The sequence below is a fragment of the Camelus bactrianus genome, chromosome 2 (genome assembly GCF_048773025.1).
Source record: "Camelus bactrianus isolate YW-2024 breed Bactrian camel chromosome 2, ASM4877302v1, whole genome shotgun sequence".
In the NCBI taxonomy this organism is placed as follows: Eukaryota; Metazoa; Chordata; class Mammalia; order Artiodactyla; family Camelidae; genus Camelus; species Camelus bactrianus.
In genome coordinates this window covers 59949130-59968099 of record NC_133540.1, presented here as the reverse complement: position 1 = coordinate 59968099, position 18970 = coordinate 59949130, and the positions used below count along the sequence as shown (strand labels likewise).

Here is an 18970-nt window from a genome sequence, read left to right as displayed (position 1 = left end):
TCCTCCTTCATGCATTTTCAGCCCCAAAACTTAAATTCCTCCCCCACTTTATCATATAGAGAACCACCCACTTTCTTATGAAACTGGGGCCCCGTGTAGAGATACAGGAGCTTGTTTTTAGCTTGTAATGCCTTCTCTAAGTCCCAACAAGTCTGTGTTGCTTCCTACAGAGAAGTTCTCAGACTCTAATGCATTAAAAAACAAAACAAAACAAAAAAACACTCCTTGAGTTTTTTTCCCCTTACGTTACTCCCTTAGAGTACAGAAGCCTGAATTCTAGCGTTCTCTCTCTCTCTGTATTGTGTGCTCCGAGTTATGCGTTACCTATTTGATGATGTGTTGCTGCACTTGGCTTTCCTCCAAAAGTTTCTTCTTCCTCCCCTCCTCCCATGGTACATTTATCTCCGTGCTTTTTGTCTCAGGCTCTAAGCTTCCAAGGCTGAAAGATCCGGATTGATGGCCCATTTCCATGTCTTACTGTGTGAATTTAAATATGAAACTTTCTTCTGGGTCATTGTTTCCTCATCTGTAAAATACCTCTTGCTGTTAAGAAGAGTAATGAAATAAGACATAAGTTAGCACAGTGGCCTGAGGAAATACTCAACAAATGTTAACTTATTAATCCACCCTTCCATTTGGCATGTCTGCTCTTTATATAGCTTCTTGGGCATTCAGGGTCTTGTTTCCCTCTATCCTTTCTATTCCTTGGTTTCCCTAATTTCTTCCTCCTTAACCTTCCCCTGCAGGAACCTCACTGAAGGTCACATCTTCTGAAACCTGCCCACCCTGTCTTCACTTCTCAACAGCTTCTTTCTTTCTCCTCTCTTTTCACTACATTCTCCTGTCTGTCCATTTTCAGGTTTAGGGGGCATTTTTCTTTGCCTTTCCCCTATCACAGCCTGAACTGTATCTCTGTTATTTTTCTCTGTTGTTTACTTTAAAATTGCTACACACCAGCTCTTTCTTCTCTTTCACTCTCCAATGACCTCCTTCCATGCTTTTGGCACTTTGGCTATTCCTTTCCTTCTTTTTCCTTGTCCTTCACATCTGGCTCAGTGATGCTCGTCTCTTACGCCTACATACTCTATCTTTGCAGGGATTTCATCTCATTCTCTTTATAGTGAGCAGTGGCATTCATTCACTTATTCATTCATTCAGTGAATATTCTTGAGCACCTGCTATCGTTAAGGTGCTAGGTTGGGTCTTTGGAAGACAGAAATTAGAGACACAGTTCCTGCTCTTAGAGAGCTCAAAGTCTCATGGGGAAAGATGTCTAAACTAATCCCATTTGGGTGATAAGTCTATGAAAAGGGCAATGCAGGGTGAACTGAGAGGGGCAATTAGTGGAAATTAAGGTGAAAGGAGGAGGTATAAAGGAAAGCATTCCACAGCTGTTGACATCAGAGTTGTTTTGAAGCATGAATAGGAATAAGTCAGAAGAAGTGGGGTGTGAATACATTAGAGGGAGTGCAGATTCTAGGTAAGGGGCCAATATTTACCTTTGCATTGAGTCAGATCCTTCACTGCTGAGTCACTTGACTACTCAGTGCAATCAGGTGATTCTTAGAACATAGCTACAGGATGCCTTTTTTTTTTTTTTTTTTTCCTACTGCGTTCCTCATCAACTATAGCCTTTCTTGGCCAATGAATAAAAAGAGCTTCTGATGTGGTGATCACATGTTCTTTTTTGATAGAGCCCTATTTCATATTTATCTCTCCCTTCCTCCACACCAAATCTAAATGAGTATATAAATTTTTAACCTACTATTTCATTTAAAAAGACAGTAAAAAATGTTGTTTGCATTGGTCTGCTAACTAGAATTACAACACGGTTCTGGCGTCTTTTCCTCTACGGTGCTTTCTAAACTTTGCATAAACGTCCTCACTTTTAGTAGTTTTCATTAATGCAAATAAATATGCCCCATGAACTTATTCAAATGAACTAATAAACAGGCTCCCGTCTTACGGTCTCGTAATGAAAGTTTCATAAGTTTCTTAATGAAACTGCCTTCAAGGGGGTCTATCTGCACGGGAACCAAATGTTGTTACTCTTGCCATGCCCTCCTTCCTCCTCTTGCTGCTTCTTCTGCCTTCTCATAGCCCAGCAGAAGGTAAATAACAAGGTGAGTGAGAGCACGTGGCTCTGAGGTGGGCGGGAATGGGAAAGAGACATGGCCGCCGTGGTGAGCTTGGCCTTGATACAGACCCAGCAGAAGGCAACCCTAGGACTCCAGTGAAAAGGCAAAGCATGGTATTGAAGGTGTATGATGTTTAGAGGACAGTGATAGGTGATGGTAAGCCATCCAGGCAGGTGGGAAATCTGGCTGGAATTTGTGTCTTTGCACTGAAATTATACATTAATTGAGGAAGAAATGAACTATCTTTAATATTAAGTTGGCAACCATGCATGTAGTTTTTGTTTCCATTTATTCAGTCTTCTTATATCTTTTAATAGAATTTTAATATTTTCCCATAACAATGTCTTGTACATTCATTGTTAGGTGGACCCAACCCCCAGATACATTACAGTTGGGCTGCTATTGTGAATGATACTTTATTTTCTAGTTGGTTATTGCTGGGGTAGAAGAACATTATGAATTTGTGGAAGCTGATCTTGCATTAAGGCAAATTTGCTGAACTCTCACTAATTTTAATAGTTTGTTGATGGTGTTGGATTTTCTACATAGATAATCATGTTGTCAGCAATGAATGATGATTTAATATCTTTTATTCCAATGCTTGTGTGTCAGTTATCAATTGCTGCAAACAAATTATCCCAAAGCTTAGCAGTTAAAGACAAGAGACATTTATTGTCACACAGTCTCTGAGGTCAGTAATCCAGGAATCTGACCTGGTTTCAGAAATCACACAGCATTACTTCTTCTTGTTCTGTTTGTTAGAAGCTGTTCAGTAAGTCCAGCTGAAGCTCAAGGGAAGAGAAATTAGGCTCCACTTTTAGAAGATACTGTCAGAATTTGTGGACATATTTAAACCACCACATCTTAGAGTCTTTTTTTCTTCTTGTCTTCCTTTTAAAAAATTTTATTGGTGAGGACATCCAACATCAGGTTAAGTAGTGGCAACGATCATGATAACTTTGGATCCAGACTTTAAAGGAACTGAAACTTTCTAAGGTTTCTCCATCAAATGTAATGTTTACCTTAGGTTTTTGGTATAAAGTCTATCAGATTAAAGGAGTTCCCTTCTATTCTTGACTCCTGGGACTATTATTATTTTATCATGGCTAAATGTTAAATTTCATGAAGTACCTTTGCCTTCATAAGTTTTCTTTTCTTAACTTTTTTTGTTTGTTTTCTCTTTTAAGATAGGTTTTCTGATATTAAACCATTATTGCATTCCTGGGATGAACTTCACTGGGTTTGTTTGTTAATACATTATGAAATTCACTTAGACAGTAATTTATATACTTCTTCCCATTTGTAATCATAGGTCAAATAGGCCTGTGCTGAGAATCAGTGTTTTATTAGCTCCTAAAATGAGTTGGGCAATTTCCTCCTTTTCTGTATTCTTCAGCTTGGAGGTTTTGCAGCCTGCCTGTGTTGGAGGCTGGCCTTTTTCTTTCCATTTGCCCAGCTTTCTACTTTAGTTGTTCTACTTGCTCCTCCCACCCCTGACTTACTGCCTTGCTTCCAGTTCATGGTTTGTGCCTTCTTTCCTGGCTCAGTTTTGCTTACACAGGCAGGGCTCAGATACTGCAGCTTCAGTTCCAGACCACCGCAATAAAGCAACTATCGCAATAAAGTGAGTCACAAGGATTTTTTAGTTTCCCAGTGCCTATAAAAGTTATGTTTAAACTATACTATAGTCTGTTAAGTGTGCAATAGCATCACGTCTCAAAAAACAGCGTACAGACCTTAATTAAAAATACTTTATTGCTAATATTGCTGGCCATCATCTGACAACACAGCGTTGCCACAAAACTTCAATTTGTAGGGAATGCAATATGTGCGAAGTGCAGTAAAACAAGGTATGCTTGTATATAGCAGGGGTCAAAATTTATACTATTTGGCTCAGATATACAATTAATGGTAACTGCTTTTATTTTGCATAACTGACTCAGACTTGCCCATGAACCCTTCATTGTCAATGACAGAAGTAAGGAAGGGTGATATGAAGGCATGTTGTATTAAAATTTCCAAAATGTAAAGAAGTATGTTAGTATCTTATCGTTTAGTATAGTCTCATTTTGAAGAAATATTCTCCCTTTCCCTCTTAGGTTCCAAGATGACTTCCTGGAGTCAAGGGAAACTTACTTATATTCATGGTGATGAGGGGGAGGGAAGCTGGCTTATCTGCATGTGTGTTTACTTGACAGTGGACATAGCTAAAGAGGCATCAAAGAACCAGAGAACAGCAGACACACCAGTCAGTTCCTCTAGTCCCTGGAGAGACACACCAGATGCCTTCTTGGGGAAGTAGGCTTGGGAATTGAGGAACTTTTGAAAGAAGACAAATCGCCCTGGTAGGAAGTTTGGACATTGAACTTTACTGAATATTTATCCAAAAGAAAAGAAACTAAGCTGAATGAAATATTTTTTAATCTGAGAGACACTGAATTTACTTGAATTAGGAGGCTTATGTATTTGTTTTCCTTACTACCCAGTGATATGTGGCTTGAAAGCAAGATCAGCTATAGAAACATTAAGGATGCTCCAATTTTTCACATCTAAGTGTAGTGGGTAAAAATCTGACCCCACTATATTTGGACTAACAGATCTTGACTTCCGTATCTTGGAACTTCATCCACTGACAGACTTGATATCACCCAGTCTCACCTCATCATATCCTTTTCTGGTTCTGCCCCAGAGAAATAGGTATTGAACAGAAGGCTGTGAACCAGTTCTGCTGTACTGCTGGCTGGCTGTCTGGCAGCTCTGCCTCTTAATTTTCTAATCCATAAAATGGGAAGACTAAAATAAATGAACTTTAAAGTTTTTTCCAGCTTTGTGAATTTTCACAATCTTTTTTCTTTTCATAGCCTTATCCACATCCCAGCACTTTCTTTTCCTTCTCACCAGGGTGTATGTAAACTGAGGGGACAGTCAGACTTTGCAAATCAATTTTTTCATGTTATTTGTCCCCTTCATTGATTGCTCTCCCAGCTTGACTTAGGGACAGATCATGCTGACTGCAGAGTGAGAGCCCTGGTTAGAGTTGGTTGGAGTCTGTAGCTGCTCCTTACAGCATATTGCTCCCCTCGCCTCTCTTTCCCACTTGCTTGTGAAAAATCCTATTGGCATTTCATACCCTTCAAGTTCTACATCATACAGCCTGCGTGACTCTAAATGCTGGTTTTAAAAATCAAAAGCACCAAAGCAGAGAGTCTGTTTGGATCAGGGAGGCAATAGTGCACTTTCCTGATAACACTGTTTCCCCAACAAAACATAAATCTGAACAAATGAATCTACGGAATCACTGGTGCTGGGTGAATTCTTTTTTTTTTTTTTTTTTTTTTTTCTCTTTTTTGGTGCCTGGTAGGGTTATTTCCCATCTTCCAAAGCCGGAGCCCTAATGAGCTCCAGGGGGACAGAAATCTGTCAATCACCGGGTACTTTTCAAGTATACTCATCTCAGCCCCATCAGAGAACCACAAGGCATGAAATAATTAGAAAGCCCAAAGTAACTGCTCTGTTTTACAAGAGCAAAATCCGTATGTGGATCATTTACATAAAGCTGTCACTTCCCATTACGGTTCTAATGTAGGCTGGGTAATAATCACAGGCGGGCTGGGGGGAGGGGAGGTCAAGGTAGGCTGGGCCTCCGTATTGGAAGCGCAAGGTACGCATGTGCTGCGCCTTCCGCCGCCCCCACCTTCACCGGCTTCTGAATTAATGTAAAGTATCTTTTCTCTTCTATTAAATAAGAACTATTCGTGCTGCTATGGCAGCAGACCCTGTGCTTAAGAGAAGGGAAAAAAGCTTTTGCATCAAGCTATTGTTAGGGGAGAATTCACTTTGAGGAGCATTTCAAAGCTGATCCGACTGGGGAAAGAATCATGTTAAATATTTGCTATGAAATATTTATAAGAAGAGCACAAGACCAATCGACAAAGTTGCCTGGGAAAATAAGCATCCCTCCTCATTTGGAAATTTGGGGTGTGGGGGCTTAAATGCTCTAGAGAGAATTTATATAAGTACAAATATATGTGTGATGTTTGTTCACGAACGTGCGCGTGCACACTCGCACCCTCACACACATGGTTGAACGGGTTGATAGGATTTAGGTCAATCTGCATCTGAATGCGGTTTCCCAAGTACAGCGGCAATAAGAGGTCAGTGAAGACTGTCTGGATAATTGTGTTTGAAGAAGCACTGTACTGATGCCAGCAGAGCAAGACGCCCCGGATGGAGCCGGGCAGCCGCGATCTATAGCAGTAGCCATGTTTAGGTACCCTTCTCCTGTCCGCACCTAGCAAAGGGGCTCTTGGAGGCAATGAAGTTCCCTGGACTCTGCCCTTCATTCCATCAGCATAATACTAACAGGGCCCAAATGTATGCACTGAAAAATGAAAAGGAGGATGTGTCTGAAGCCAGAATTTATGATTTTAGACTGCGTATTTCCATCTATGTGGCTTGTGGATTTTTCAAAAATATTTAGTACCCAAACCCTGCCCACCTGAACATACATTATGTAATAAACATTATGTAATAAAAAGTGAGAAATGATGATTGACTTACATAGTTGAAAGAAGCTCTGCATCGACTGTGTATCTTTCAGTATCTATGGGGCCCTTCTTTGTATTGGGAGAAGAGAAAGGAAAATATTCTGACTTAATGCAGAGTCTGCAATAAGTAAATCACATATTTAACACTTAGCATTTGCCATGTGAGCCTTGTGACCATACTGTACGGCTTTGCAACTAATATGATTAATGTGAGTGAATAGCTAACTGGGCAATGCATACATTGTTACTGATGCTTAGTTTAATCTAGAAGTCCTATAGAGAATTTTACCGTAGGCCAGTTTTGTTAATCAACAAACCCATCGTAAGATTCTGGCCAAAAGAGCAAGTGCTCCGGAACAGCCGGTTGCAGTAATCTGCCCAGTTCATGGCTCTGTCTGAGGGGTCCAAGGCTACCTCGCTGCGAGGCGGGCAGAGGGAAGATGCAGGGGCGTGGTGGGGTCTGCGCCACAGCCAGCCTGCTTCTTATCTGCGAGATCACCAAGTGGGAAAGCATTGTGGATGGATTTAAATCAGCTTTTTTCTCTCTCCCCCCTCCCTTGCACACAACAAAAGTCTAAATCCCCTTTTCAGGCCAGATTGCCCCATTTCCCTGCGTGGGCCAGGCAGATTGGAAACATGTTTGTCATTCAGCTTTTCTCCAGGCTAATCAGGAGACACTGGGGTGGTGAGATTTCTGCCTTTCATCTATGGAGCCTGCTTCTAAAAGCAGCCGCGCAGAGGCCGCTGGGCCCGCTAGAGAGCTGGGCTGCCTGTCATCTCTGCAGACAGATATAAAAATAATGTTAACCACGAGCCTAAGCAAAGGGTTTAACAGGGATTTGAATCTAAAATGTGATACTCCACATAGACTAACTTGATTTGGTCCAACAGAGCCGAACCCGTTATTCTGTTCTAACAAAGTGTGTCACATAATGGAGGAGATTTTGATGGGATTTGTGACGTCTCTGTTTCAGGCTTGATGCTGAATAGATCTAAACTGTGAATGAACATTGCTGCCTCCAGAGTTGTCATGAAGAGAGGCCTTGGCTGACCTGACTCCTGACTCAAGGTCTTGTTGACAGGACAGCTTTCAAGTTCACAGAGGTGTTGTCCAGAGCACGCAGCAGCAGCCGGGCTAGGCAGGTGTGTAGCAGGGGACCGCTCTGTGCGAAGCCTTGGCCAGTGCAGAGGGTTGCTACACAGTGATTCCCGCGTCTCCTATATTGGGAACTTCAATGAACTTTTGAACCAGAAAATTCTAGAAAATAACGATTTGTAAAGACAATGGACAGCAGTCATGAGGAGGTAGTACAGAGTGGTGGAGAGAGTCCAAGAGGGCCTGGTTTGACTCTTGGCTTCCCCACTCACCATGGGACCTTGACCAGATTACACTCTACAACTCGGTTTCCTTATCTATAAAAAGGGGATACTGATAGTTGCTTCTCTCTGGAATTATTGCAAGGAATACAGGAGATCGTGCATGTTAAGCACTCAGTCTAGCCCATAATAAGTGCCTGATATACAATATTATTAGCTGGTGCTTGCAGTTCCATGGCAGTTAAGGATGGTTTAGGACCTTACTGCCACCGCATGCTGCCTCATTCTTAGCTATTGCTGTTCAGAAAAGCAATGACCAATGTTCCTTGTTGTAAACATAAATGACACAATGACACGCAGTGATACTCAGCCATCGAGACCACTTGGGAAAGTCCTATGTTTCAGACGTAAGTAAATCTAGAAGATGATATAATGAACACTCACGGATGGACCACAGAGTTTGACAGCTTTAAAATTTTGCCATATTTACTCTTTTATATAAATCATTAGAGATTTGGTTGAGTTACTTGGTACCTTCCTTGAGCCCTATTTTTTTTTTTTTTTTTTTTGGTGTATAGTTGACTTAAGGGGTTGTGTTAGTTTCAGGTGTACAGCAAAGTGATTCAGTTATACACACACACATGTATATATATTCTTTTCAGATTATTTTCCATTATAAGTTACTACAAGATATTGAATATAGTTCCATGTGCTGTACAGTATAAACTTGTTTATCTATTTTATATATAGTAGTGTGTATCTGCTAATCCCAAACTCCTAATCTAGCCCTCCTTCCCCAGAATCCATTCTTCTTCTACCTTCTCATCTCTGCTCTGAGATAACCACTGTCCTGAATTCGAGCTTTAATTATTACCAGATATGTATTAAAATGTTGTATAGCTACAGCAATAGCTACATCCACAAGAAATATTTAATTTAGTTTTATACCTTTGGTTTTTATATAAACGGTTTATTGAACACATAAGTCTACCACTGACTTTTTTCATTTGATATTATGTTATATTTATTCATACTTATATATTTTAATAAATCAAACTGGATAGATTTTTACTGTGGTACAGACTTCCATTCATACTCTTAGTGATAGACATTTAGGCTATTTCCTGTTTTCCCTTCTGAAGCAATTCCACAGTGGATGTACCTCTGTGCGTGTTCTCATGTGTGAGTGCTTGTCTAGGGTGTGTATCTCAGAGAATGCTAGGTCCTTTGGGGTGTACAGCTTCATCTTTATTAGATACCGTCAAATTGCTTTTAACACCAGCAGAATATGAGGGTTTGAGAGACATTTAAATGGAAGGGAATATATTAAATAAAGTTTGCTCACCCAACTCCCTTTGAGTTTCCAGGAGCTGATTTAGGAGATGATGCTGCTCCTTTCTTATCAGTAGCTATGGAGGGCAGGTTATTTTTTTCCTCTTTGTGTTAATTAACCCCTTTGGACTGTGGTCCTGGTACAGCCCATGGTTGATAATAGAATGTGACTGGAGAAAACCAGACCCTCAACTTGGGTCAAAAGGTTAGGAAACAAATAGTCTCCTGTAGTCCTTAAACACTCTTCTTCCTGAGGCACCCCACTAAAATGGATCTCCTGAAAATAAAATCACCAAATGAAAACGGTCCGTTAAAGAACTTCAGGTCTAGGGACTGATGCTCCTTTCACAGCAGGGCACACATACAGAAGGGAATGGGGTAGAGAGGGGTGAGTGCACAACACAGGGTCCGGGGCAGGTTTTTAGCCACAGTCACTGCAGGGCTTATGACTGTGCTGTAGGGGATCCCTTTGACACTTCTCAGAAACCCAGTGGGTAAGTTAAGGTTGAAAAGATGCTTGCTTGAACTTCTTGAAATAAAATACAGTCCAGAAATGATTTTACATAACTACACTGGTAAGGAAGCAAATGATTTTATTTAGTTCTGTGTAAAGCTAATCATGGGAATAGAAGATTAGCAACAAAAAAAGAGAGATGGACCAATCGTTCCCACTTCTTTTGGGAGGGGGCAGGTCCCTGTGTAGAGGACAGAATGGTAAATGCACGTGTACATGCTACGTGCGCACAATTCCAAAGCTAAATAAAGCTCTTTTTGTAGTACTTACTATGTTAAGTCATGAGTGCCATTACTTCCCTTCATTATTATGCCTAATTGTAAGTTGACTGTAGTAGGAAATGAACTATAGTTAATTTGACTGTCAACTAGTGACCAAACTGAAGCTGTAACGGGCAGATTGTTGGCATTAATTAGAGACTTCTGTTTGGCTTTTAGATTCTTATCTATTTGACCTTGTGCCTTCTATAATCTGGCTGGAGGTTTTCTGGGTCGAATGAGGGCTTCTGAGTCACTGGACTTAGAACTCTGCAATAGTTTGCTTTCCCTGCAGAAAGGAGCTAACATCGTGGTGCTAACACTGAGAATTCCCAGCTCCGCCCTCAGGTTTTCTCAGACGATCCTGAAGAGTGAGGAGACTTCATTTCTTTCTTTCCCTATTACAAAACATCTCTCAGTTTTCACAGGTTCTTGAACACACACTCTGGGTGCTAAGCTCCCATTTTTAACCATACACATTAAGGGTGATGCTTAGTGATGTTATGTGCTAGGCTCAGGGCACCTGCGTTATCTTCTTCAATGCTTGTAACTATTTTATGATTTAGATACTTTTATTGTATAGATACCTCAAAATGTAATGACTCAAACAGGACAGAAATCGATTTATCTCATACATCCAGCAAGTACATGCCTCTGTTCCAAAGAGTCCTCGGGGATGGACGAGAGTGGGGTGGTTCCTCAGGATCACTGCAGCTGTTCCCACTTCTAGCGGGAGGATGAGGAGAGCCCGAGGCGTGCTCCCCCACTCTCCCTATGTCCTGACCTAGAAGTGACACCTAATTTTGATTCATAGTCCATTGAAGATAATTTAGTCTGGCCACACCTGGTTACAAGAAAGACAAGGAAATGCAGTCTGGCTCAGCAGTCATGTATTCAGCCGTTTCTCTGCTGTGGGAAAGGGGGAAAAGATGTTAGCGCTGGCACTGGTATCATATTTATAGATGCTTAGGCTTCTTTGAAATCTGAACTAAGCTAAACTTATCAAGTCTTGGGGCAGCTTGCAGTCTCTACCAGCTATCAACCGTATTTTACTATTGAGGCAAATAAGATTCAGCGAGTTTAAATAACTAGCCCAGTGTCACATACCGACTAGGTAGAGGCAGTTGGGATTCAAACCAGGCATTTTGAGGCTCAAAGCTGAGCATTTAAGTATCATCTGTACTGACTCTATCCTGACAACTATATTGAATAATTAATTCATTGGCAAGTCACTGTCCTTTAAATGGATCTCTGTTATGGGGATTCTACTTAGCTCTGCTGGAAGAAAGAGGTAATCAGGACTTTTCCATGAGGGGAATAGTGGAGGTGAGTCCTACAGTTCCCACTCTCTGCCTTGAGGAGGCTAAAAGTCTGCAGAGTGATGATCATGTCCTCAGAAGTGAGGTTTCTGCGGTACAGGTAAAACCTCTGGATTTTCGTGGTTATGAGGATAATAAGTAACAAAGAAAGGTATTGCTTTAAGTCATCTCTAATTAGGTGTTTTGGTTTAGCACACCCCAGTCAAGGATATTTTGAGCTGAAGCTTAAAAAAACGCTGCATCTTTAAGTACAACTCACCATTAATGCTTAGATGAAAGGTGTTCTGAACCTGTGGGACCACTGTCCACCAGCTCAACTATGTAGCCCACAAAAATGACAGGCAAGTGGTTAATTTTATTCACGTTTCTATTCAGAGGGTTTTGGGAGGGAGGGGTAGCTGAGGTGTCACTGAGAGAGAGAAAAAATTTACGTGAAAGATCAATGTTATCCTTATTTAATTAAATGAATGCTGTTAATTCTGAGCCACAAAAATGAATGCTAATTTGTGTAACTCAGTATACATGTGACCAAAACAACTAATCACCCTCATTAATTCAGGCAAAGACTGTTCTCAAAATAGCAGCGTGAACTCCTGGCAAAGTTCTTAAGCCCTCTGCATCTGTAAAATGGGGATGCAAATATTTTTTTACTTACAGGTTTTGTCATGAGAAATAGATGAGATAATTCATGTATCAACATTAGCATGTTAAATGGTGAGTGCTGAATAAATATTAGGGATTATGACAACGCTCCACATACTTCATTTCAAATGCTGGTTGGGGGTGGGGCTGTGGATAACTAATCTGTAAGATTATGAAAACCTAGTTCTGTGGAGGGAGCTTGTCCTCGCTTAACAACCTCATTTAAGGTATTAACCAGAACTTTGCTAATGCCAGCTCTCAAAACCTTGTGATGAACTAAAGATTTCAGTTAAAGTCTTTTTTAATCTTCCCAGGCAAAAATACTCACTCTCCTCTCTGTGATCCCTTTGCTCTTTTGTTCATACTTCTATTCTTGCACTCAGCACATCGTGTCACAGATATTTATTTGCCTGTTTGGATTATTTGCAAACTTCACTGGTGATCAGGTGATGTATGAAATCCTCTAGGTCAAGAACTGTATTTCCTGGCTCCTGGCATGGTACCCGGCATGAAGCAGGGTCTCCATGAATGTTTCTTTAATGAGTGGCTAAATGGCCTGGTGGAGGTTGCTAGCACTTTAGAAGAGGAGTCTGGAAATACACTGGGTTGTATTTTTCCTGGTTTGCCGGTAATCAAGCCATTTCACACTCAGTTTCCTCATTTGAGAAATATTCCTTCCAATGTGGTTCCCTTGCAAAGATGCTGTGATAATTAATGAAACTCCTTGGAAAGGAGCGATGGTCTCTCTCCCTTTGAAGTTTGCTGTTACAAGAAGATCTTTATATACAAGGCTGTAAAAATTCTGTTCCCTTCCTGCCTTTTTCTTCCTCAAACCCAAAGGCCCAGGAGAGATTATCTGCCTATGAAACTTCCATTTGCTAAGTGTCAGTCTCCCTGGAGTATTACCTGCAGGGTACCAGGCCGTCAATCCAAGCCTGCAGGCCTTCCCTCTTCACAAATCAGCTACTGTGCCTGCAGACTGGAAAACTCCCAACTGCTTGGGGCTTGTCAGCAGATGGCCCTGGGGAAGCACTGGAGAGTCCCAGGTGCTCTTGACTGTCCTTTCCAAGGATGTCCACGTCTTCACTGGAGAACCACTCATGAGGGCTTGTCAGGAGCTCCGTACGAGGTGCTGGACCCTCTGTGAGGGCCTAATAACAGTGCACACCCTGGCAGGTGGTGAGTTATTACATCACAGTAGAGTGCCTTCAGTCAAACAGAAAGAGTGATGTATAGAGTGTATGCAGGTCAAGGGGTAGCTCAGGGACAAGATAAACTGTGGGGATGGGGTGCCCAAATCAGAGAAGGAGACTGTACCTGGGCCAGGTGTGGGGGACGGAGAGGGTGAAGTAGCTTTGTGAACTTGGACTTAACCTCCTGAGGCCACCATTTCCCTCATCTGTAAATTAGGTATAATAATGACTTGGGGTAGGTAAAATAGATAAATAAAATAATTTTGTAAATTAGAAGATGCTTTATAAATATTATTACTTGTATCTTTCAACTGCTTTTCTAAAGGAAAGCAGTGAAGATGTGGCATGTAAGACCCTCAAGGGCTGACATCAGTGTTGCCAATGTTTTACTCTTCCCGGCTTTGTCATCAAGAGCCCTCCCTGAGTGAGGACAGGGCAGCCCGGTGGGTGGGGATCGGTGAGAAGGCTGGGGACTGGGAGCCTGGGGTACGGCCTTTCCTTCTGGCGGAACCATCCAGGCTAGTTCACAAAGGAATTGTAATGGAAATGCAAAAGGATTAATGCACTAGATTTGGGTGAAGTCTAGTGTTCATAACCTGATTTGGAAAGTGGCAACATGTTTCTCCACGCACTTGGGCATGACCCCATTTGAGTTGAACTTCTGCAAGCTGTTTGATTTCTAAAATCTCTAAGATCAAGGATATCACTTGCTGCACTCAGTTACTTCCTAGTCAGCTTATCTTCAGAGTTACAAAACATCTAGCCCCTTGACCCTGACATTTCCTCCAGCCCCTTTCTGACTTTACCTTTTCCATTATGCAGCAATCACTGTCTTGTCAATAGTCTCAACTCATTTGTCTCCTGTCTTTTCAAAGAACTTGCCCTTCAGCACCTCAGCCTGGATCTGTCCAACAATATTCTGCGTGTTGCTAGAGAAAATCATGAGACTGTGAGAGTAGCGTTGCTCCAAATTCAGGGTTTCCAACCTCAGCTGCTGCCTGACGTTCTTCTGTAACGGGACCATATTTAAAAACATTATTGGATGTATTTTTCCTTCCCAGTAGTTCCTGTTGCCACCCATCGAAGCCGGGGGTGTCCTTTCCTTCAAGGGGAAGGCAGTAGTAACCCTCCAGGAACAAAGGAGTCAGTGTTCAGCTTCTCCAAAATAGGCTCTTGAAGCTCATTTCAGGGAAAATAGATGTGAAAGCCAAGATTTTCATTTGCAAGAGCCAGGCTTTGTTGAGAGAAGAGAGGATTTGGGGTTCCAAGGAAACAAGATGGAGAACTAGAGCATAGTTGACAGATATAAGCATGGAGTGGGGAGGATGAATGGTACTCTCTGATGTTTGGTGGTTTCCTGTCACCCCAGAGGGCAACATGATGAAGCCAACAAAACAAAACAGAAACCTGCCCTGGGCTGGGTGACAAGAGGACCTGATGAGAGGGCAGAGGATGGCAGGGAGTGAGACAGGGGTATGGCTGAGGGCTGAGTCGGGCAGGGGCGGAGGGTGAGGGAGGAAGAATGGAGGAGAGCTCCTGGGGAGATTTGGGAGTCCCGGAGAGGAGAGAGTTTACATAAACCTTCTCAACTGGGATTCTGAAAGAAGGCTGCTCCTGGGACAGTGGTCCTGGTAGCATGGAGTGGCCATGGTCAAGAAAAAAATGCCATATTTACGTAGAGGGGAGCCCTGGTAATGTCTGGGTGCCTCAGTTCCCTCCATGTGCATGGAAGACAACAATGAGGTGCAGAGGGAACTGGAGCCAGGGTGTGAGGGACACTCCTATCCGGATGCTTATGTGTCCTTGTGGGGACTCCTCCTCTGCCTGGTTCTCCAGTGCTCAGGTTTTCTCCAGGTTTCCTCCCCTGTGGCCCTACATTCAGCTTGTGTCTCACATAGATCATTCTGCAATCTGTGTCTCCGAGTGGAAAGGACAGACCTTGCTTCATAATTTTACCCCCAGAACCTGGCTCATGATTGAAACTCAGAATATGTTACTCAGTCGAATGAATGAACTTTTGTGGGTCCTGCACTGAATTGAAATTTTGCAGCGTCTTCATCCCTTTCAAATAATACAGTGTCATATATCTTTGGCTTGCAGATATATCTTTACAAGATACGTCTGACTGGAAGTATCTCAGTACGTTTGTTGAGACATTATTATCCCATAGAATACTGTTTCATATTTTAGACAATAACTAGTGGATTTGCTATTTGGCAGAGAAAATTTAGGAATAAATAATATAATTTTTGGAGTAATTTGATGTTAATTAGTGCAAAGCCTTTATCTCTGTGATAGTAGGTTTCTATCCCTCCCTAAAACTATCCATAGGTTACTTATGGAAATCCCTAGGAGATGCCTTATTTGTGCCCGTGAATCAGGCTGTCAGATATTATCACATAATACCTACTCCACTCTCCTCTGCCTTTGGGTCCGAAGTGTCCACGTCTGTTGGCCCTGAAGCCATTTTGAAGCTCGCTGCTATGGCCGCTGCCCATGATGTGAATGGCAATGCCCATAACAAAGCCATTTAACTTTCCATCTCTAGGTCATCAGAGTAATGCCAGCTCCTGCACAAAGGCAGAGAGAATGGATATCTCCATGATTCTGGGCCACATTTGATCACTGAGCTCCAAAGCCTATGGCCTCCCAGTTTTGCAAGCTCCCCGTTATCCTCTTTCGTGAAAAAAGACTTCATAGAGAAGATCAGGAATGAATACTACACCATCCCCTTCAAAATCCTCTGGCCAAGCCCTCACAGAAACTCCTGTCCCCCTTTTCCAGCCATCAAACACTAACAGCAACCATGAAGCTCTAATGTCCAATAACAAGAGCAAAAAGATAAGTTGAATGCAGTGGGGAGTGGTGGTGGGAGGAAGAAAGAAGGGTACTACCTTCATTAGTAGGACTGAGCAGCCAGCTCTCCCAACCCCAGATGCTCTGCTTCAGAACGCTTTACAATGATGAAGTTTAGACTCGGTGCAAATTGGAGTTAATGCCTTCCTTACTAAACATGGGGGGAAATGGGAGTCAAAAGAGTGAAGAAGAAAAATAGATTAGGAAACATTCCCTTAAGAGATACTTTTGTTCTGCCGCTCCACAAGGAAGGAACACTGAAAGGACTCCTGGACGCTTACTCACTGAAGATCTGCCTTCACAACTTCCCCATCCTGCTGCACCTTGAACCTTGTTGTCTGTCTTCCTAGAGATTTTCGCCACTGGTTTCACCATTTATCCTCCCATCACAGTCTGCTGTGTCTCTGAGACTTAACCCACCCTACCTGTCTGTTCGGCAGAGATTTGGCTGTGTCTGCTCAAGTGTCTGCCTCTTCTTTCTGCTCAGAATGGCCCTCCACCAGCAGGGCCTAAACTCCAGGCACCCCAAGCTAGACCCAGCCCCCAACCAGCCTCCTAATCTTATACTGAGATCCAGTAATTCCAGTCTTGTACTGGGAGTGAGAATAATGTTTTTGGATTATAGTTTTAATTTTGACGTTCAAAAGAAAACGGCATTTTGGAAATGGATGGTGATAATTGTTGCACAACACGGAACTGTACACTTAGAAGTGGTTAAAATGGTTTTTAAAATGACCAATGATTAAAATGAGTTAATTCTTTCAAATTCAGGATGTTTAAAATGAAAATTATAAACATTTACATAATTTTAAAGATTTTTTTGTAACTGCAAAGAAATAAGAAAAGAGAAATAGAAAGGTATTTGTAAAATCCTTCCAAATTATTAAATGAATTGGGTCAAATGTACATCAAGTCCTTTTGCAGTATGCACTTGGATTTGCATAGACCACTTCTATTTTTATCTTCATGAATTTAATTAATTTTTCCTTGGTGGAGTCCTAGTGCCTGTCAAGAGAGAAAAGTTGTAGAAACAAAACAAGGCTTTGTGCATCCTTCACAAGGGCTGATTTGTTTTTGAAAGAATTTCAAGGAAGTAAGGGATCTTAAAACTGGGTTTTATATAGTGTTTGGTTAAGCTTTCTCCTATCACTGAGGTCCCACTTTTAGCAAATGCATACGTAATTCTTATTAATATTGATGAATCTATGAGCAAAGGAGAATTGCAGATCATTTAGAAAAATCACAGGCTCCATATGATTCTCAGCTTATTCAAAGGCCTTGTTTCCAGTGGCCAAATACAAATTCTTCATTTACCACAAACCCCAAAATGTGGGAAGAAGATAGCTGAGTCAACAGGAAATAAAGGAGACAACTCTCAAACTCTGTGCAGGGAATTAAAATACTGCTGTTCCCACATACAGACATAGACAAGCCCTTGCTTTTAGGAGCTGAAGCCCACCCGGCTCTGACCAGCTTGGGCAGCGCGCAGGGACACGGCGGGATTGCTATAGAAGAAGTTTATTTTCAGTGACTAAAGAGTATAAAATATTACTCTAGCATACTATTCGCACCAGCCTCTTCGAAATAAAAACAACACTGGTGTGTAGTTTTGGTTTTTCATACATATGAATTCCCGCCAAAGAAATCATAATCTCACCTCCCAATCAAGCAGATGACCCCATGCTGAAGCTCTGTCTGAGGCGCTGCAGGCCCTTAAACGACCGCTCACTTGTCGTTCTCAAGCCTCTGGGAGGGGTTACAGGATGATTATTCGTTACAGATTCAGACACAAAACCACAGAGGTTAAGTGATTTGCCTGAAGGTCAGCAAAATCTGCTTCTCCCGGGGCAGAGCAGAGTTGTTAGAATTTTTCCAGAGTTCTACACTAATGCGTATGTTGTTCCGGGAGCTCTTCCTATGCAGAATTCAGTTCCCAGTCTTGAGAGTTCAGTGCCATCGCTGTTCTAATAAGGCACTTTCCTGAGTCAGATTCTTCTTTTGCTGAGATCCTGCTTGACTGCATTTCAGACAGTTTTACACAGTGGCGAAGACTGCCTACCTCCCCACCGCGCCTCACTGGGTGTGCCTGGCATTCACCCTTCATTTCCTTGTTTAGCTTAATTTTTAAAATTTCTGCAGCCTTTCACCAACCTAATAGAAACTATAATACCTCATTAGCAAAGGGTTTGACAGTGTCATCCCGAGGCATAGTGACTTCAGGCGAGGAAGAAGTAGCAGGCAGGGTGAATGCTAAAGACAAGGGGCGTCCATGCTGTGTGTTACTGTAGTAATGTTCTTAGTTGTGAGATGTGGGCAGGGGAAAAATTCTAACAGGAAACCCACACACAAGCTTATTAGAAAAGAGATACATTGCACTTAGGTAACCCACCTCCTGATTGCCTTTACACCAATTAATAAGGAGAATGAGCTTAAGGACATTTTTCTTCAAACCTGTGGATTGAATGACTTAAGGATGAATACACTAGAATGTCATTCAGTGAGACAGTGGGATTCATGCTTCTGCAGAAATCTGGTACCTCAAAAGCTTGGGTTAGAACCTACATATATGAGGTCTGTCGGACTCTAATATTCATCTTGTCAGATAACAATGATTTATTTAGCTCCTATAATGTGCAATATGGATTTACAAGGCTTTTGACATTCCAAAGATTAACTGATTGAAAAAATTATCCTGAGAGGAATCTGTGCCATCTATTCTGCTCCCGTGATCCTTTCAAAGATTGGCAAAAATGAGCTTACTTCTGTTTCTCCTGGGCTAGGAATACCATCAGTTCCAACGGCAGAGCAGCATTCTGCCATAATATCTAGCTGCCATCTTTAAAAGCAAAGAGATT

General features: G+C 41.9%; 1 long non-coding RNA gene across 2 annotated transcripts; it reads right to left on the bottom strand.

Annotated features, from left to right (window-relative positions):
* Window positions 1-9928: 9928 nt before the first annotated feature.
* Window positions 9929-18244, bottom strand: LOC123616497 (uncharacterized). 2 transcript variants are annotated; one of them, XR_006724503.2, is made up of 4 exons: window positions 17773-18244; window positions 14066-14268; window positions 12973-13272; window positions 9929-11014 (listed from the first exon to the last, which is right to left on the bottom strand). It is a non-coding gene; the product is annotated as an uncharacterized LOC123616497 (long non-coding RNA). The 2 variants fall into 2 exon arrangements; XR_006724504.2 differs by lacking the exon at window positions 17773-18244 and adding an exon at window positions 15670-15913.
* Window positions 18245-18970: the final 726 nt, after the last annotated feature.